Source organism: Crocuta crocuta, unplaced genomic scaffold, assembly GCF_008692635.1.
Source record: "Crocuta crocuta isolate KB4526 unplaced genomic scaffold, BGI_CrCroc_1.0 scaffold276, whole genome shotgun sequence".
NCBI lineage: Eukaryota > Metazoa > Chordata > Mammalia > Carnivora > Hyaenidae > Crocuta > Crocuta crocuta.
In genome coordinates, this window is record NW_027531270.1 from 1,278,030 (window position 1) to 1,293,094 (window position 15,065).

General features: G+C 35.7%; 2 protein-coding genes across 11 annotated transcripts in view; one reads left to right on the forward strand and one right to left on the reverse strand.

The window, feature by feature from the left end:
• SLCO1A2 (solute carrier organic anion transporter family member 1A2) overlaps window positions 1-15,065 on the reverse strand; it is a 130,463-nt gene that overhangs the window by 63,460 nt on the left and 51,938 nt on the right. For all 7 annotated transcript variants that reach the window (XM_077771168.1, XM_077771169.1, XM_077771172.1 and 4 more), the window contains exon 2: window positions 13,578-13,637. The gene's annotated coding sequence lies outside the window, so the exon portion shown is untranslated. The remainder of the gene's footprint in view (window positions 1-13,577; window positions 13,638-15,065) is intronic.
• Window positions 1-15,065, forward strand: part of IAPP (islet amyloid polypeptide) — a 53,351-nt gene that overhangs the window by 1,472 nt on the left and 36,814 nt on the right. For 3 of the 4 annotated variants that reach the window (XM_077771176.1, XM_077771177.1, XM_077771178.1), the window contains one exon: window positions 10,590-10,707. The gene's annotated coding sequence lies outside the window, so the exon portion shown is untranslated. Of the gene's footprint in view, window positions 1-2,650; window positions 2,804-10,589; window positions 10,708-15,065 lie in introns of all 4 variants that reach the window. The other variant, XM_077771179.1, reaches the window with a different exon arrangement.

Consider the following 15,065-nt stretch of genomic DNA (forward strand, 5'->3'; position numbering starts at 1 on the left):
GGACTTGAAGCCTATTTAGCCAATCCTAGTTTAGTCATGAGTTGTTTCAACTCTTTAAGCCTATTTTTCCTTACCTATGATGTTAGACTCTTTGCCTAACTTACAAGATTATCAATGAAGATTGAGTTATAAAATTTACATAAAACCCCTAGCTTTGTTGTTGGAATGAAATAGTTTCTCTATAAATGGCAATGATTATTATTCATTCATTCCCCAAATATTTATTAACACTCTACTACATCCCAAGCACAGTAGTTGGTGCTAGGGATACAAAGATGAATAACATATGTACTTGCTCTCAAGAGATCTCATAAGCTATTGCAGGAGATAGACAATTAAATGATAATCATAGATAGTTAATGCCATAATGCAGACAATTTGAGCTAAGTTATGGGAAGAAGTGATTCATGAAAACTGTTTATTTGGATATTTATTTGGAATATCATTTGAATACAGCACAGCAGTTTAAGTACTTGGGCTTTGAAATGAAGCACAACTGGCTTGAAAGCCTGGTGTTAAACTAGCTGTGTCATTTTGTACAGGTTACCTTAATCTATCCACACAAAGAAGATAGTCTCTACCTTTGTATCAGCCAAGGTCCAGACAGAAAAATAGAACTCATGACAGGTAGTTCAGTAAAGGAATTTATTATGGAAAACTGTCATAAAGGTATCAGAAGAGTTAAAAAGCCAAACTAGGCAAATGGTGTACAGTCCAGAGATTTATACCAGTAGGAAGTCACTCCCATGCCTAAAGCTGTTATCAAAAGGGGAAAAGTGCTGAGCAGCAGGAGCTGGTGTCCTCCAAGGACACACAGCCACTGTCAGAGGCTCTTCCTACACTGGGTGGATACGTCCTGTTTTTTTTCTCTTTACAGTCCTGTCAAAAATTCAGAAATAACAGAGGTAAAACCAATGAATGGCTGAAGTAGTAATTAGTACAAGTTTACTGTGCACAGACCTAAAAAGATAGTTTGCAAAACCAGGAGCACTCAAACTGTGAGAAGTGAGATGATTCATTTTCAGAAATACCCAAAAGAGTCGTGCTTTCCAGTTAACAATAGGTTTACAACCCATTGGAAACATGTACGAACCTCCCCCGATGAAATCCCAAACCCTTAAACATTTCACTTCCTGGTTCTTCTTCTGCTCTTCATTTTGCTTATTTTTCGTGGGCTTTGCAATGAGTAAGAACCAAAGAACTAAGTCTCTGCCTCACATCAAGGAATGCCCATTTATTTCAATCAGACTACTTTTTGACTTACATGGGCATAGGTGACTTTCAGGTAAGACTGTAACCTCTGTAATACTCAGCCAGTGAGGAATCAGGGCAGGAACTTGCACACTAGAAGGTAAGTTGCCTTTATAACTACCCCCAAGTGTATCTGTCCATCAGATACCCACTTTTGTAAGAACATTGCCTAAAGCCTTGCTTCACTATGCTCTCAGTCTCCGTATCCCTCTGTTGATTTCATCAGTGGGCTTATTTCTCACACGAACAAAAACATGGAATGTTCAGGAGTATTATTATAAAGCATCGTATGTAGTAAGAAAACAATGACTATTTTATTTTCACAATGGTTGGTCAGAATGTTAGAATTTTCTTTTTTTTAATTTTTTTAATCTTTATTTATTTTTGTAAGAGAGAGAGACAGAGTGCAGATAGGGGAGGAACACAGAGAGAGGGAAATACAGAATCCGAAGCGAGTCCAGGCTCTGAACTGTCAGCACAGAACCGGATGCAACGTGGGCTTGAACTCAGGAACCGTGAGTTCATGACCTAAGCTGAAGTCAGATGCTTAACTGACTGAGCCACCCAGGTGCCCCGAGAATATCAGAATTTTCTTAAATGATAGTGAATTGGTCAGTGGTTACTTCATATCAACCGTGGGAAATAGTTTAAGTTTTGCTTCTGATTTCCAGGAGCATAAGCAAGAATAACCCATATCCAGAATTGTGGGGCTTGAACTAACAAACAATGAGGTCATGACCTGAGCCAAAATCAAGAGTCAGATGCTTAACTGACTGAGCCACCCAGGTGCCCCGAGAATATCAGAATTTTCTTAAATGATAGTGAATTGGTCAGTGGTTACTTCATATCAACCGTGGGAAATAGTTTAAGTTTTGCTTCTGATTTCCAGGAGCATAAGCAAGAATAACCCATATCCAGAATTGTGGGGCTTGAACTAACAAACAATGAGGTCATGACCTGAGCCAAAATCAAGAGTCAGATGCTTAACTGACTGAGCCACCCAGGTGCCCCCCAATGCCTTTTTAATTCTCAGTAATAGATTCAGGAGATTAAACTAGTTCCATAATTGGCCAGCTCTCGACATTACACATATAGACATAGCAATCTCAATGTAATACCCAGTAAGACATGAGACTTTGTCATCAAATGAACTGATATTCAACTGATTCATACCTCAGTCAATTAATTGTACATCATATAAACACAGTTGCAGTCACCAAATCTTCGCAGAGAAAGGTATAGCCAGCTTTTTTTGTCAGAATGCTTCAATAACCAGATTTTTAAAAGTACAAAGTCAGAAGTAAACCTTTCCATGGTGTAAGAAGAAAACGAGAAAAAAAAACGAATATTGTTATTATTCCTTATTCTATTTCCTTCTATGTGGATAAAATTCAATTAGCCTCGCACACCTTTCCTCTCTCCGTAAACTCATATACTCCATGTGAGATGGCTGATATGACCCAAAGACTATTTGGGAAAGCCTGTTTATTTGGAGGTCAACTATAAGAAAGTATGCCAACAGAAGTAAGCCACATTCCCTCATACCAGCTTGGTAAGTGCTAAAAGTGATGTTTTGGACTTTGTATGTTATACTTCTCTGTCTTGATTTTCAACTGACTCATATTAGGATCGGGGAATCTGGTATTTATTGATATTTATGGGACCCTCTCAAAGGCCCCAACATAAAAGGAAAGCATGGAGAAGCAGTTTTCTTAAAGGGCTATGACCAGATTGGAAAAACACAAGATCTACTATTATATATACATTATGATACCATTTTTTGTAAAACTATATATAATTGGAGATAATAATAAAAACATAAACATTGTATATAATTTTTATATTGTAGGCCCTCTCTAGAATTTTCACAAATGTCAATCCATTTAATTCTCATAAAAATTTGTGATATCAATAATATTATCACAACTTTAAAGATGTGGAATTAAAGCACAGAGAAGTCAAGTAATGTGTGCAAGGACACATAGCTTGTAAGTGTCAGAGCCAGGATTCAGATCCAAGCAGTCTGTCTTTGAGATTATTAACCACTACCCTAAGCTGCCTCTCTATCAGGGTGTGAAGTGTGCATATGTATGAGTGTGTGTGTGTGTATGTGTGTGTGTGTGTGTGTGTGTGTGTGTGTTCACTGTGGTATTCATTTTGAAAAAATACTGAAACCTAAACCAGAATCTTAAAAGCAGTTCTCTCTGTATGAGGTTATGGTTGATTTTGTTTTGTTTTTCCTTTGGAAATTTCTGTGCTGTTTTTCACAAGAATGGTTATACTTTTTTTTTTTTTTTAATTGGGAAAAGAACATCCATCTTTGGAACTGATTTTTTAAAAATGTAATAATGCAGCACATGTCTATTCCATGTTTATGTTGTATTCCTAACTACTTCAATTTTTTATTGTTCCTTTAATTATTCTGCTTTAACTAAGAGCTATTGTTTGTCTCCTTTTTCTCTCCTTCCCCTTTGATTATTTGGGCTTTATTTTAGCTAGTTAGCCCAATGCATTTATAAATTTCCAGGCTGGAGCCACTGAAAGAGCTAGAAGGTATCTGAGCTCACTACTTAGAACTTCCCACTGGCAGCACATGGGTATAGTCCACGAAGGTACCCTATCCTTTCTACTCTGGGATTAGTAAGTAAAACAGTGGTTTAAATTATATAACAGGGAACAGTTAGAGCCCTGAATAAATATCAAGCGAGAGGCTCAGGGACTGGTGTTAGTCACTTGAATGTGTGCATGACTGGCCTCACCTTCAGGTTACCCTTCAGCTGAATTTCTCAGCATGGTGGCTTGGGTCATTAGATTATTTTAAATTATCTTTATTCATGGTCATATGCTGTTTTATTCATACTTTTAATGGACCACTGAATAAAGACAGGAAGCTTGAGGAGCACTAATGTTAAAATATAACCTAATGGGGAGCATTAAAAAATAATGTTTTTTTTTAAAGTTAGTTTATTTACGTTGAAAGAGAGAGAAAGAGGAGGAGGAGCAGAGAAAGAGGGAAAGAGAATCTCAGCAAAGAGCCCATCATGGGACTTGATCTCATGAACTATGAGCTCATGACCTGAGCCAAAATCAAGAGTTGGATGCTCAGTTTACTGAGCCACCCAGGTGCCCTCCAAATAATAATGTTACAAATTTCCCTCAAGGCTACTTTCATTGGATCATTAAGTTTCATTCATCTATTAAAAATTTTTACCTAGGACCTTATTTTATGGTCTTATTGTTCCAAAATCAGTTTTTGAAAAGGAATAATTGGTGGAGAATTGAATCTAAATGGTTTTTTTCACACCCAGAGACATATCTGCGAATAATAACTTAAAAGCCATTCACTTTTTTCTTCAACTTGAAGGAAAAGTCAAACATTACAAAACTAACTTTTCTGATTTTTAGAAACTTTAAAAAAAAATTTAAGAATAGAAATTCCTAACATCATATCAGCTTTTTAAAATAAATTTTTTAATGTTTTATTTATTTCTGAGAGAGAGAGAGAAAGAGACAGAGCATGAGCAAAGGAGGGTCAGAGAGAGAGAGGGAGATACAGAATCTGAAACAGGCTCCAGGCTCTGAGCTGGCTGTTAAAACAGAGCCAGCCCCATGCAGGGCTCAAAGCCACTAACCATGAGATCATGACCTGAGCTGAAATCAGACGCTTAACCGACTGAGCCACCCAGGCGTCCCTCATATCAGCTTTTTTAAAACACCTTAACACATACAATAGTTAAACACAAATCTACATTTTTCACATGTGATTTCCTATAGCCAAAGACAACATAATGTCATTTTTGAATTTATTTCTTCACAGATCATACATTTTCTCACAACATTAAAATTAAGAGTGTACACATTTTGTTAATATGTTGTACGTGACAAGAAATTTGCATTCATAATATTACCAAATATCATAAGTAAATAAAATACAAATATAGATTTAAAATGAAACATTTAGGGACACCTGGGTAGCTCTTGATTTCAGCTTAGGTCATGATCCCAGGGTTGTGGGATCAAGCCCCACATTGGGCTCTGTGCTGATTCTCTCTCTCTCTCTCACTCTCGCTCGCTCTCTCTTTCTTAAAAACATAAAATAAAAAATAAAATTAAACATTTAGGTGGAGTCATCTATTAAACAAGCTTTTTTTAAATTTATAAGAATTTTCTAAAGATTATGCATTGCTGTGAAGGAAAATAAGAATATCTTATATAAGCCAAAAGAGATGGGTGAGCACTAATCTAGTCAAGTTCTCACTTGGAAAATATGGAAACAGACATCATATGTATCTATGCACACATAATACTTAATAAAGCACTTTCACACTGATTGACTAAAATCCAAAATATTGCCAAAGTCCATGATTCTTAGCCAGAACATATCTTAATAGTCAACCTACTGGTCTATCTATCTTTTTACCTATCCCTATGATCTAACACTTCCCACCAAAAATGAATATTGTTAAAGCAGAGCTTTTATGAACAGTTTCATTTATTGGATCTGCTCCTTTAAGCAGTGGTATTGTTTTAGCAATGTTTATTTTGGTATAACTTCAAACATAGAGAAAAGTTGCAAGAATACACAGAATTTCCATATACTTTTTACTCAGATTCACCAGTTAGTTACATTTTGCATCATTTACTTCCTCATTCTCTTCCTTTTCCTTTCCCACTCTCTTTCTCTCTTATTCTCTTTGTATATATGTACTTCCCTCCCCACTCCTAAGCTGCTTGAATACATTGAAGATACTGTGGTCCTTTCTTACTAAAGATATCTGTGTGTATTTCTTAAAAACAAATATATTTTTAAAGATATTCTTTTATATAACCAGAACACAATTATCAAAGCCTGAGAATTTAACATTAGTTCAATATTCTTATCTAATCCATGGTTTGTATTCAAATTGCATCAGTTGTCCTAATAAGATCTTATAACTTTTCTGTCTTAATAATGTAGGATCCAATCCAGCACCATAGACTGCATTTCATTGTTATATCTTACTTTATTTTGATCAGAAGCAAGTATTCAGCCTTTTTTTCCTTTTTCTTTCTTTCTTTTCTTTTTTCCCTTTTAGCATTTTCTGACATTGACATTTTTTTGAGCATAAGTTAGTTGTTTTGTAAAATATCTCTCAATATGAGTTTGTCTGATGTTTCTTCTTGATTAAGTTCTGGTTACACATTTTATACAGGAAATACCTCTGAAGAGATATGTCCTCCTCAGGGCATATAATCTTGAGACATGATGTCAGTTTGCTGCAGTTTTGTGAATGTTAGCTTTGATCACTCGGTGAAAGTATAGCTGCCAGTTTTTTCTGTATAATTATGATTTTCATTTTGTAATTCACAAGTAACTTCTGTGAAGATACTTTGAGAACTGTACAAATATCCTGTTTCTCATTAGATTTTGATCCTCTAGTTTTAGCATCCATTGATGATTTTCTAATCACTTTATTCATGTTTTACTTATTTGTTGGCATTCTGGTATAAAAATAGAACTATCATTTTTCTCTCAATGTTTATTTATTCATTTACATCAATATGGAGTCATGGGTTTTTCTTTTATTTGATGAGTCATAATTTATTGCCTTCATTATATATATTCATCTTTGAATTCCCAATAGAAGTCCCTTCCAACTGGTTACTCTATTGTTTGGATATGTCTCCATCGTTATTTTCTGGCTCTTGAAAATATTCTAAGCTCATTTTTCATTCTCCCTGGCATAGCTCTCAAGTTAACTTATTCTCCAAGAAACCCCAGTTTCTTTAGGGGAAAATAACATTTCTAAATAATAATATTTAGAAACCACAAATGAGATATATACATATGTACTCCCAGGAAATAGATGTCTATATCAACAAGTACAGATAGTAATATAGATATAGGATAATGTATAGATACTGAGCACAGGTTCATACTGATACATCCAATTCCAATCCAAAACATTTTCCATTATGACCAACACTGATCTATACTGAAAAAATCATTTTTTCTTCTTGGAAAAAAATATATCCTCTTTGTTATTAACTGCAGGTAATTTTTATCTCAAGTTCTTGTAACAAGGTATTATTTTTCCTCAATATACTTGACTCCACAACCTAATATAATATCATGTTTGAATTTGTCAGTAAATTCATGTACTTTTTTAGTCTAATAATTTAAAGTAAAACTAAACTTCTAAAACAAAACAGTTTGCCACTTTTTAAATATTTTCCATGATTGACAAGTGTCTCTTTTTTTTTTTTTTCAGTTGCTTTACCTTTTGCTCATTTATCTGTTCGGAGCACTCTGTCCTCTAGGGCTGATTGCCTCTGTGTTTTCTGAGCTGAAGCAAAGTCTTTATTATACTTGCTTTGTTGTTGTTGTTGTTTGTTTTGTACTTTTTGTATTTATCTTGTTTTCTAATTCTTTTTGTATTTTCCTATTTGCTTTTTGCTACAAGTTTAACTTCTATACCGAGCCCAAGACGAACACATTCTCCCTCCATTCAGCAGACACAGAGACAGCAATGGATAGTTTTGCTGTTTAACTTTATCATGTATTAATGACATTGTCTACACATATTTGTACAAGTCTTTGTTCATATGGGTTTTCTTTGTATGAAAAAGGATATCTGGGCACGTTAGAAAAGCACAGTTGATTGAATTCTGAAGAAATTTTGAGGTAAGAGGAAGTTAGGAGAAAATGTGTGGAATGCCTACCACATTCTCAGTAAGGAGGATTAAGTTTGTCAGTAAAAAGCAAATGGGTTGGTGACATGCTGGAAGATCCAGTAGAATGAAACAAGTTAAAAATGGTCATAGTGGAGGTTAAAAACAAAAAGTGAAATGGAAGTGAGTAAAAGGATTGGTGAATAGCACTGATGGCTAGACTGAGTCAGATTGACGATATGATTTTATAGAAGACCATAAATATTATTGTGTAATTAGTGCCAGAAATATTCAATAGAATTTTTTAAAAATAGGGAGATAAATAGAAGAAAGTGTTTATCTAGAATTTGGAATTGGCAATATAGATTCAGTAATGGGATCAGGGAGTAAAGGAAAATAAGAGGCCAGGAAGTATAGAATTGAAATTATGGACCGTGATGCCAAGTTTGAGTACAGAAGGAAAGGAATAAAGAAGAAGCAGAGTGAAACCACAGGGCAGGGCAGGTTATGAGTAATGTGAAATAGATGAAAAGTTGATTAATTGAAAAGGTTATAGAGTTATATAAATAAAGCATTATTGTTAAAGAAAAAAATTCAGATACATTTCCTGGTGAAAGATATCAGAAGAGTACTCAGAAAAACACTGCCAAGATTTGAATACTTGATACACATGGATGTGAAATTTGCCCAGGCTAAGGAAAAATGTTCTCAAGTGCATCAAAAAAATTCAAATGCATTGTTTCTAAAAATGTTGGTACAATTTATAATTAGTATTTGGCAAGATTATAGATTCTTCTGACATTAAAAACAATTCTCCTAGCTGATATTTTAAAACAATCTATAACTATTTTCCCCTTTCCTTTCCTGATGCACACCTTACATTAAAAGTTTTTATGAAGGTTTAATAATTGACAAGAGTTAAGTTAGCATGCTTCTATAATGTCTCTTAGAAGCTTAGAAAAGTGATAGCCTACAGCAAGTGAAATAGACATTCTAGAACTTCTATGAAGATGGTAGGAGAAGGGATCAAAAAGCTCAAAGAAGCAAGCATGCAAAAGTAGATTTTGTCACACAAGGCCAAAAACCCCATCAGTCATCTATGTTTCACAGGAGACTCCAAAGGATACTCTATTTGCCCAAGCAATATGTAATTCATTGGTGAGCATTTTTGAGAAATTGAGAGATGACTACCTGGGATAACATTAAGAGACACTATTATAGAATATTGTTCCCTAAGAGCAAAGAGGATGGCAAAATCATAAAACAATAGAGGCCAAGTGGTATCATTTAAATATCAGAAGCAAAGTTGGTACATTTACTTTAAGTAGTGTCAAGGTTGGGGTAGTAACCAGTGGGATCTGAACTTCAGAAATTTATGGAGATGGTTAACAGAACATGCCAACCATAGGTGCAAAATGGGTAACCAACAAGAATGTTACTCAACCTACACAATCAAAAGAAATCAAGGATGGATTCTCAGGTGGCTGAGAGCAGCCATCCCTGAGAAAATGTTACAATATCTCGTTCAATTTCCAAAAATGAACCATTTTTCAGACTGGAACCTACTGATTGAAGGGGAGGCCAGTTCCCCAAGAGGAAAGGATCATGAAATTTCAGCACGTATATACTTTTTCTTCCAGTCCTTCCTAAATGACCTATCTAAACATTTACTAGAGTATTCTTATGCTAGGGGAAGTGATATACTCAAGCATTTCTGGGACTAGTATGTAGTGTCTGAATTGACAGTGATCCCTAGAGGCCATAATAGTCATTACAGACATTTTATTAGTCTGGGGCCATATATAGACAGACAATAAATGGAGGCCTAATCCAGATCTATCTTGCAGTGGGTCCACAGAGATACTTATGGTCATTTTTTTTTGATCAGCAATAATTAGAATGGATATTCTTGGTAAATGGTAGAACCCCCATATTTATTCCTTGGTTTATGGTGTAAGACCTATGCTAGTGATCTGTGGAGAAGAGCAGAAATTAATGCCACCCTAAAAGGCCAAAAGTGCAGGACTCCTTTCCTATCCCCCATTTAACACACCACTCTGGTCCCTGCAATAAACAGACAAATTCTGGAGAATGACAATAGATTATCACAAACTCAAACTAGCGGTAATCCCATTTACAGCTGCTGGGCAAGATGTGGTATTTTTTCTAGGGAAGATTAACATGATCTCAGGTTACTACATGTATATTGCATGTATATTATACAATCATTCATCAGTAAAATATATTCTTTTCTATCTTTATCAGAAAAAAAACCAGAAGTTGCTCATATTGGTGTGGGAGAAAAAATGATTTGCATTTACATTTACATTTACAGAGATAGCTACAATGGGAAAAGACAATGTGTGGAGGTAAAGGCAAGCTCTGGTATGAGAATCAAAATAGAGACCCTCCTGAGTTTCTTAGGATATTTATTTATTATTTAATTTTTTAATGTTTATTTTTTTATTTTGAAAGAGGGAGAGAACAAAGAGGGGAGAGGCAGAGAGGGAGATAGAATCCAAGGCAGTATCCAGGCTCTGAGCTGTTAGTCCAGAGCCTGGTGTGTAGGGCTCAGCTTAACAAACTATGAGATCATGACCTGAGCCAAAGTTGGACACTTAACTGACTGAGTCATGCAGGTGTCCTGATCCCTCTGAATTTCTAAAGCAAGGCCTCACTCTCTGCAGCTACCAGGCCTTGAAAATGATAGAGTGAATGACTGCCTAGAACACATCAAGTGACCATGTGACCAGAGACACCCATGATGAGCTGGATTCTGTCAGACTCAACAAACTAGAGAGTGAGGTAAGTGCCAAGCAATCAATCAAAATAAAAGTAATGCCTTTGTTATCAGGCACAAGCAAGTTCAGAGGGCATGCTCAAGCAGATAGACTAGACTCCATGTCATCTATTAGTATTGCACCTACATCTTTCCATCAGATCATATCTACACTATCAGCACAGTCCCTTAATATCAGCTGACAGAGAAGACAAAAAAAAATATGAGTTTGGTTTATATGGGTGAGCTCACTATGTGAATTTGATGCAACTGTCCCTGAAGAATAGTTAGTATATAAGATTCTTCCCCTGGGAACATGCCTTAATGGCCAAGACATCTTCAATGGAAAGAATTTTATTTTGCAATCACAGATTACTGGGCTCTAAATAATTCTCTTCAATTCTGCTTGGAAAAACCCCACTGTCTGAGCACATCTCTCTTTTATAGTGCTTCTTATCAATTCTAGTTAGCAACAACCAGCTTGTGCTATCATTTCTGCCACAAAACCTCCTTGCCTTTTCCACAAGTTTATTAGGTACTTTTTTCATTCTCTAGGCTATTGCAGACAAACTGTTTGACAAAATGATTTACCACCATGTAACATGAGTCACCATTTTCCTAAAAAAATTATAGGTTTTTGCCATCTGATTTGAAAATCAGTATACATGTTTTAGTTACAGAAGAACTCTATTTCTAGTACCAATTTCTGTATTTATACGTTTTTGTACAATAATGTTACATAACCTCAAAAACCTCAATGGTATCAAAACAACAAATATTTTCACATTTACAGCTCTGTAGGTTGGATATAGGCAGTACTTAGCTAAGACAAGCTGGAACCTAGGCTTCTGTCATGGTTCATTTCTATTCCATATATTTTCATTTAGAAATACAGGTTACCTGAAGCATATTCTTTTCATATTAGATGACAAGAGTGCAAGTGAAACAAGTAGAAGATGCTATTGCAGTGCTCCTTAGTGCTTTGTGCTAAAACTACATAGTATCACTCTGTCTGCCTTCTACTGGCCACAGCATGCCGAATGGCCAAGTCAGTGATGGGGGGGCGGAGGTCAGAGTATGTTCATCCATCGCCAGAGGATCTGAAAAGTCATATGGCCCTAACTGTCAGATCTATACTCACCCTATGCTCCAGCTATCTGTATCTGCTACTTACTTTTTCAAACTCACCTACAGCTATGCTCTTTCATCTTACTAGAAAATGTTCTGCTTTCTCCGCTAATTACACTTATTATTCAAAGTCAAACCCCCAAAGCACCATTCTTTGAAGTCTCCCCCGTCCCATCTTCATCTTCATCTAACTTCATACAATTTTTTGTTTTTCATTGAATCTCTGTTTCTGCATTACAAATATATAGGTATGTGTATCTACAGACAGATTATAATCTCTTTAAAGGAAGATACAATATTTTACTCATAAAAAGAGCTTCTTCTACAAAAGAACTTCCATACTATGTGCCACTTATTTAGTGAACAGGTTAAAGGTGTGGTGAGATGTTAATAGCCCAACCAAAGGGGGCCAGTCTGGGCCTGGAACAGCCAGAGTCCCTGAGACTGTCACCTCCACTATCACTTTTGTTTGCACTGATATGTAACACAAACAGTTATTTTTTGTGTGCCATTGAAGAAGCTCTAAAGCACCTAGACATGTGTTGTTCTGTTAATAAATATCTCATAAATACTCACTAAGCAAATTAACAAACTATAAATCCTTTCTATAAATTAAATGAATAGCAATTTAAAATCATACATTTTGAAGCAAATATTCTAAGGTCAAATACTACAGATCAGTGTGAATCACACATTTTATTGGAGTTTAAGTTGCATAAATTACATAAGTTGTCATGGGATTTCTTAAATATGATGTTAATACATAGAAAATATGATTGTGCAAGTTATAGAAAAAATACATGCTTGAATAACTTTTAAAAAGGCATTATTAACTAAGTCTTTTCTTTCTTAAGTATTTTGAAGTCCAACCAGTAGGAATAAGTCAGATAATAATAAACAGAATTTACCTAAGAAAAGTTGATCAGCACATTTCTTCTGGTCAGGAGAAAATTATATTTTCTTGGGGCTAATGAAAACATGCCAAGATGAGTTATGATTTAACTAATTTCTGTGTGTCCATTTTATCTGTATCTGTATGTTGGCCTATCTGATTTTCCCTCCTACAAGGCTAGAAATCTGAAAATACAATACAAGCTAAAGAATGGGCTGTCTCATCTCTTATGTCTGATACTATGGAGCTGTCTCTGCATTTTACTTGTCTTCCTGGAACTCATACCAATGCAGATGAGATAGATAAAAACACTAGGCATGTCCCTTAGTTTAGAGATCTGCCACCATGGTGGAGGAGATTGTTAAAAAGCTTTATAATTAAAGATTTATTTAATCTCATCTGTTCCCCTTATCAGTAGTCCTTGAATCAATTCCGTTTTCTTATTTCCTTTGCTACCACCTTTGTCCAATTTGCCATCTTGTCTAATGCTCTCTATGCCAGCACTTTTATTTATTAAGGAAAAAATTATTTCTCCTTTACTTGATTAATACCTCTCCCTATCCTGCTTTGTACAGATTTGGTTGGTAAACATTTATTATATACCTAACACATACAGAACAGTCTTCTAGATGCATGGAGGATAGGTAGCTTTAGAAAGTGCAGTTTCTATCTACATGAGACCTATGGCTTATTAAATAAGCTATCTATAGCAGTAACTATAATGTAAAGTTATGTCATGCTAATGCATATGCTAAGGAACAAGTCTGGAGCCAGACTGATTCCATTTCTGACTCACAAGTGTCTAGCTGCATGACTTTGTAAAAATTATTCAATTTATTTCCTTATCAATAAAATGTACTCAGTAAGAGTACCTACCTTGAAGGTTTGTGTTGAGAATCAAATGGGTTACTATGTGCAGAGATCTGAGCATCATGCCTGGAACACAAAAAGTACCAAACAAATCTTAGTTACTATTATTACAGGAGAAAAAGATCACTTTTAACTTAGAGAATCACAGAAAGTTTCATGAATTAGGCAGCACTCAGACTGAACTTGAAAGGTAGAGGTTAGGTATTCTAGACAGGGAAGTGAAGGAGCAAAAGTCTGTCATGAAATAAGCAGGCTCCTTCCAGAATTTCTGCATTCCCCACAGGCAAACAGAAGATGGGGTCAATAACTTAATGTGGGCAACTGGTAATTAGTGAGACTAAATGATCTATGATTGCTTCTTTTCTGGGTCCTTCCCTCTCCTGCTATTTCTAACAGAATGGTGATTTCTCTGTGTGTAAAAAGACAGGAATGGATTAGATGATTATATTAATTTCCTGAGTGGGAAACCAAAAATCATTATGAGATTACTTGAAAGTCAGGTCCTAGATATTTGCAGGAGCAAGCCATCACTTGCCTGGCTCCCAAAGCAGTTCCTTACCTGCAGGCCTTTATTCCCTCCCAAACTCTGTCCTCCTACACTCCCAATACACACGTGCATGCACACGTACATACACATACACACCCGCCTACGCACACATCTTATTTTGCATCTGTTTACAGGTAGACAAATGTACATTCTGATGTGAACACCTAGAGGTAATGACTACAGTTTTGTCTCTATTAACTGAAAGCAGTGACTGGTTTCAAACCAAACAGAAGAAAAAAGTAGCCATGTAGCCTGCTGTTACAGGCAGTTTTTTCTTTTGTTTTCTTTTGTTTTTGAAGTAGGCAGAACCACAAAGAACTTCATGCAAACCAATTGTAGCTAACCTAATGGGCATGAAGGAGAAAGTAGAGCTGATGAAAGTCTGGTCTGTACCCTCAAAAAGAAGGGAATAAGTCAGGCACAAAAAAACCTTGCTTCACACTAGAGAAAGCTGAATAAAAGTACTTTTTTAAAAAAATATTTTTTATTTATTTCTAGGAGAGAGAGACAGCGTGAGCAGGAGAGGGTCAGAGAGAGAGGGAGTCACAGACTGAAACAGGCTCCAGGCTCTGAGCTGGCAGTCAGCACATAGTCCAACGCGGGGCTCGAACCCACGAACCGCGAGATCATGACCCAAGCAAAAGTCGGACGCTTAACTGACTAAGCCACCCAGGCGCCCCTAAAAATACTTTTTAAAAGTTGCTTAGGATATATTCACACTAGCTCTCTGCATTTTAAGTTAGTAGATTTTTGCCGACTTTGCTGTTTATTTGAAACTGCACAGAATTGACATCAGTATCCAAAGAGGTCAAAGTATTATCTCCAGTTAGCCAACCAAATTTTTAATCAGCTACCTTAATGATATTCAGGATAGATACATGTATTAAAATATGACTTGAACTACCTTTGAATTTGTCTGGATCATCTGAATTGCTTGAAAATTAGCT